Source organism: Triticum aestivum, chromosome 5B (genome assembly GCF_018294505.1).
Source record: "Triticum aestivum cultivar Chinese Spring chromosome 5B, IWGSC CS RefSeq v2.1, whole genome shotgun sequence".
NCBI lineage: Eukaryota > Viridiplantae > Streptophyta > Magnoliopsida > Poales > Poaceae > Triticum > Triticum aestivum.
In genome coordinates, this window is record NC_057807.1 from 186,023,764 (window position 1) to 186,028,993 (window position 5,230).

At 43.0% G+C, this 5,230-nt stretch overlaps 1 long non-coding RNA gene across 1 annotated transcript; it reads right to left on the reverse strand.

Moving 5' to 3' along the window:
* Window positions 1-738: 738 nt before the first annotated feature.
* Window positions 739-3,012, reverse strand: LOC123115890 (uncharacterized). The gene is made up of 3 exons (XR_006456805.1): window positions 2,396-3,012; window positions 2,083-2,159; window positions 739-1,191 (listed from the first exon to the last, which is right to left on the reverse strand). It is a non-coding gene; the product is annotated as an uncharacterized lncRNA (long non-coding RNA).
* Between the last annotated feature and the right edge of the window lie 2,218 nt (window positions 3,013-5,230).

The window sequence follows — 5,230 nt, forward strand, 5'->3', positions numbered from 1 at the left end:
TTCCTTCTTCCTTGACTTAACCACAACTAGATCGTTGATGGCGCGCGTTGCCGCGCCCGTCTATTTTGAATGTTATGCGAGACTGTTATAAATTTATGTACAAACATACAGTTCCTGTTAGTTTATACACATAATGTGTTAGCACAAAGTCATAGTGTCTCCCATGAAGCTGATAATAGTTGGCCCATAGGCGTGTGAAGGACTTTATATATCACTACAGCATTGTGTTTGATTTCATTTTTTGTGAGTATAACATGCTATTGTAACTATTGATGACGCAATAAATTTGTCACGTCAATTGTAGTAGTGTCTTATTGTTTGGGGTAAATTCATTCGCACATTAAGCTATAGCTTCACATAGGCTTTTTGATCATTTTAATAAAAGAAACAAAAGCTCCAATGAAGGACAAACCCGAGAGAAAAATGTGTTTGGTTATCAATGTTCTATTGCTTTAATCAACTTTATTTCTTTTCGTAATTAAGCATGCCTTTTCTCATGTAAGATTACATTTGACAAATCAGATTCAAGGTCCCTGAATCATTATAGTGAAAATGTAAATGAAACGAGTGAGCTTTCAGATGAGTGCAACAAGTATATCACAGCAGGAAGGGCACATTCAAAGATTTGCAAAAGGTAGCATTGGAACAGGACAAATAACTTCACATAATGTCTTAATAATACTGGGAATATATGATCTAAAACAGTGCACTCATATTTAGGTAGAGAAAATGCTAAGTATTTGGGTAAATTATTACAGAACTTATAGCCTTTGGGCGACAGAAATATTGCAGTGTTTATTTATTAATATTAGTGCACTCCAAGATGCTACAATCAATCTTATTCCTGTAAAACTTCACAAATATCAAAGGCCTTGAGCTCGAAACTTTATTAAGCGTGCAATCCAAAAGGCCACTGTCAATCTTGTTCTTGCAAAAAGTTCTGATTTAATAAGTTAAAAATCATGTGAAAATCGGCCTCGCGAACTATGTAATAGTATTATGTTGTGCAATTAATTTTTTTGGTTTAATAGCACACCGCTTGTATCTACAAGGGCTTTCAGTTCTCCAGTCCTGGTATTATCAATGGAACTAATAAAAGTGCTTCGACAAACTTGTCCTGAATCTAGCACTCCAGTTGCCCAACTCTTCCTGCTCGTTGTCCCTACGGTCGTAACTAAAATAGCCCCTCCCCTGCCAAAAGTATGTGATGAGGTTATTGCACTTATTTATGCACACAAATCTGATCACGGACACAACGAAGATCACTGAAAAGAACAACAATGCTGCATGTCCGATGGTCTGCACTTTTTTACTTTATGCCGTGATACCTTCCTTTATAAGAAAAAAATGAGATACAGACTGCACTTAATTACTTAACTCTTCCAATGATTTGCTGACTTCACTGCCCTGGATATTTGCACGCTCTGGTTTTGGTAAAGCCTGGATATTTGCACGCTCTGGTTTTGGTTCTCTCTCTTTCTTTCCCCTCCTGTAACTGTTTCAAATGTGAGCCCAGCCCTGTTTCCCTGCCAGGAATCTCTGTACCCTGCCTGGCAAGTCTAAGGCGTCCTCTCTGCCTTAAAGCGCCAATCAGGACGCCTAAGCAGGCGCTTCAGACGCTTTAGTGTCTAAGGCGGACGCCTTAGACACATGTCTAAAGCGAGTTGGACGCTTTGAGCCTGGAGGGCGCTCTAACGCTTAAGCGTCGCTTTAGGGACGCTTTACAAACAGAGGATTAATGTGTGACTAACCCTTATTTTTGCTACCCATTCGTGCATGATATGGAAAAAAATAGAGGCATTTATGCCCCATTTTATTAGTTGGTGGTTCCATCAATGATAATAGATGAAAATTCAATTATGTAATTTAGAAAGATCTGCACATGAACATTCCTCAAGGTAAAATCTGCATTTAAATGGAAGGCCAAAAAACGTGAGCAAATTGTTAAGTATTAGCTTTTCAAGAACAGATAAGTTTCACTTTTGTACTTTTATTAGGCATAGATCTGAGGTATCTCGGATTGGAATTACATGCAACTTGATTCATATTCTGTTCACAATATTAATCTAGAAAGAAAGTCACCTTATGCTTGTACCGTGTCTTGAAAATCCACACACATACTTTCAAATATCTGCAAGATTATTGGGCTTTGCTCATTTCTGCATAGAAGAAGAAGATATTGAGGCTTCACCCCCCTCTATAACAGTATGGGTGTGGCTACATTCTTTTGCGCATTTAACTACACTGTTCCACTTAAATCGTTGCGTGCATACAGCAACAAATAGAACCATGGTATGAATAACACAGAAATATGAGTAATCTTATATGCTGTAAAAACATGGATGGTAAACACATGAAACGGTAAAATCTGGTATAGTCCACATGAAGTAATTACCTGTCCAGAAGAATTGCAGAAATAAAAAAATGCGAGAACCAGTTTCCAATATCTGGCCGAATCAATTGACCAACTCCCAGTATGAAAAATACCTGTACAAAATTTAGATTAGGAGGATACAAGTAATCGTTGGGTGGAAGAAACAAATCGCTCATGGATGATAAAAAATAAAGATAGAATGCTGATGGATGTTCTGTCGCCAGAGTTACAAGAGTGAGCGTAGAGGAAGCATATATGCGCAGCGGAAGAATGAGAAACAAAGAGCCAGGCATCCACTAATGACCGTGACGGACACACAAAGAGCCAGGACATCATTTGAATGCTTGAAGAGAAACTGAAGAGTGATTAATTCCTTGAAACCCCCGGGAAGCAGTTTCATGAGCCGAACAGCCGGACGGCGATTCACGGACTGGAACTGGATGGATTCGACATGGTCGGTCCGCAACGCCTTGAATCGGGACAGACTGGATGGATTTTCTCCTCTTTGCGCCTCGAATCCGGACTGGATGGATTCGACCGCGGTCGCTCTTGCTGCGCCTCGAATCTGGACCTTTTTTGGAATCGACTAAATCGGGAGTGGATGGATTGGAGTATGCGGTCGCTCCGCTGTTCCTCGATCGGGATTCGATTAGGGTTGGCCTAACGCAATCACTCGTACGCCTCCCAAGCCCAGCAGTGTATCTTTGGAATGGGCCGGCAGCTCGTGGACGGCCCAATGCACCAGAGGCCTCCGTTTCGGCCTCTGGAGCAGCAGCCCACAGGACAGCTGGGCCATATTTACACAGATTGCGGGACAGATAGGTTTGTACACAAAATCTAATGGCCAGGAACGACCAGATCGCGAAAACGGACGGCCGAAAACGCAAATCGCTGTGAGAGCTTGCTTTAGGTGCGGTTATACTGTCCTTAATGTCATCAACATAAGTATGAACATTGTGTCCAATATACCCATGGAAGCAATTCTAAACACAACGCTGGTAAGTCGCCTGAGCACTCTTAAGCCCAAAAGGCATGGATACATAACAGAGAGCTCCAAAGGGCGTAATGAAGGTTGTTTTCTCCTGATCCTCAACTGCCATCTTAATCTGATGATAACCAGAATAAGAATTCAGGAAACATGAGATCTCGCAACCCGCCGTGGCATCAATGATCTGGTCAATACGGGGGAGAGCAAACGGGTCAGCTGGACAAGCCTTGTTAAGATCCGTGTAATCAACACACATATGCCAAGTGCCATTTTTCTTGAGCACAAGCACAGGACTAGCCAACCCCCGAGGGTGAAAAATTTCAACTATGAACCCGACAACCAAAAAGTCAGGCTACTTCTTCTCCAATAGCCTTAAACCTCTCTTCATTAAAACAACAAAGGAACTGTCAGACATGTTTCATATTAGGATCCACATTAAGGTGATCCATATTAGGATCCACATTGAACTGCATTGGACGCGTTTTGCTCAAGGTACACCCGGCATGTCAGAAGGTTTCCATGCAAAGATGCCTCGATTCTCACGGATGAACTCGATGAGCGTGCTTTCCTATTTGGGATCCATCCCTGTCCCAATGGTGAACTGCTACAAAGAATCACCAGGAACAAAGTCAACTTGTTGCGTGTCTTTTGCCGACTTGAACTTGAGTAGAGGGTCCTTCTCGGTGGTGGGCTTCTTCAGAGGGGTCATATCATCCAGGTCAACATTATCTTTATAAAACTTGAGCTCATCAGTGGCACAAGCTGTCTCTGCATAAGCAGCATCTCTTTTTCGCATTCCAAAGCTATCTTACTATTGCCATGAACTGTGATTGTCCCTTATGGCCCTGGCATCTTAAGCTACACATATATGTAACAAGGGCGAGCCATGAATTTAGCATAAGTCGGCCGTCCAAACAACGCATGATATTGACTCTTGATCTTGACCACCTCAAACCACAATGTCTCTACTCTGTAGTTATATTCATCACCGAAAGCCACCTCTAGAGCAATCTTTCCTACAGGGTAAGACGACTTGCTAGGAACGACTACATGAAACACCGTAGAGGACGTCTTAAGATCCTTCTCTATCAGATTCATCTGTCGAAAGGTATCATAGTACAATATGTTGATGTTGCTTCCACCATCCATGAGTACCTTGGTGAACTTGTAACCGCCCACTTGAGCAGCTACTACCAGGCCAGATGACCCGGATCATCAACACGGGTGGCTGATCCGCCTGGCTCCACGTGATTGTGCACTCAGACCACTTCAGATATTGCGGCACCACCAGCTCAACCATGTTGACTGCCCGCTTATGGATTTTATGGTCCCGCTTGCAAGTGCTCGTGGTAAAGGCATGATATTGACCACTGTTGAGATGCTTAGGATTAATCTGATATCCTGATTGGTTATTTTGCTGTTGATTACCTTGACCAGACTACTGATGATGACCACCATGGCTCCCTTGGCCCTGATGGCTAGAGTTTGATCCGCCGCCGCCAAGCTAGCTCCTTGGAAACCTCATGAGCCTGACCCGTCGTGCGGTCCATTACCATTGCCATGATTCTGCTGAAACGACTGGTTCATGTACTCATGCATGATATAACAATCCTTCCAAGCATGAGTAGATGGCTTTGTTAGGATAACTGTGTTTAGGGCACGGTGCATTAAGAGCTTCCTCATAATTCTTGGGCTTCCCCCCACTGTAAGGCTGCTTGCCATTGCGACGCTGATTTTTTAACCCGGTGTTGGTGTTTGCCACAAAATCTGACCCGCCATCGGGGTGTTTGCATTTTCCCACCATTATCATGGTTATTATGATTACCATTCTGCGCCGGGGCATTCTGTTGCTGACCCTTGCCGCCGTC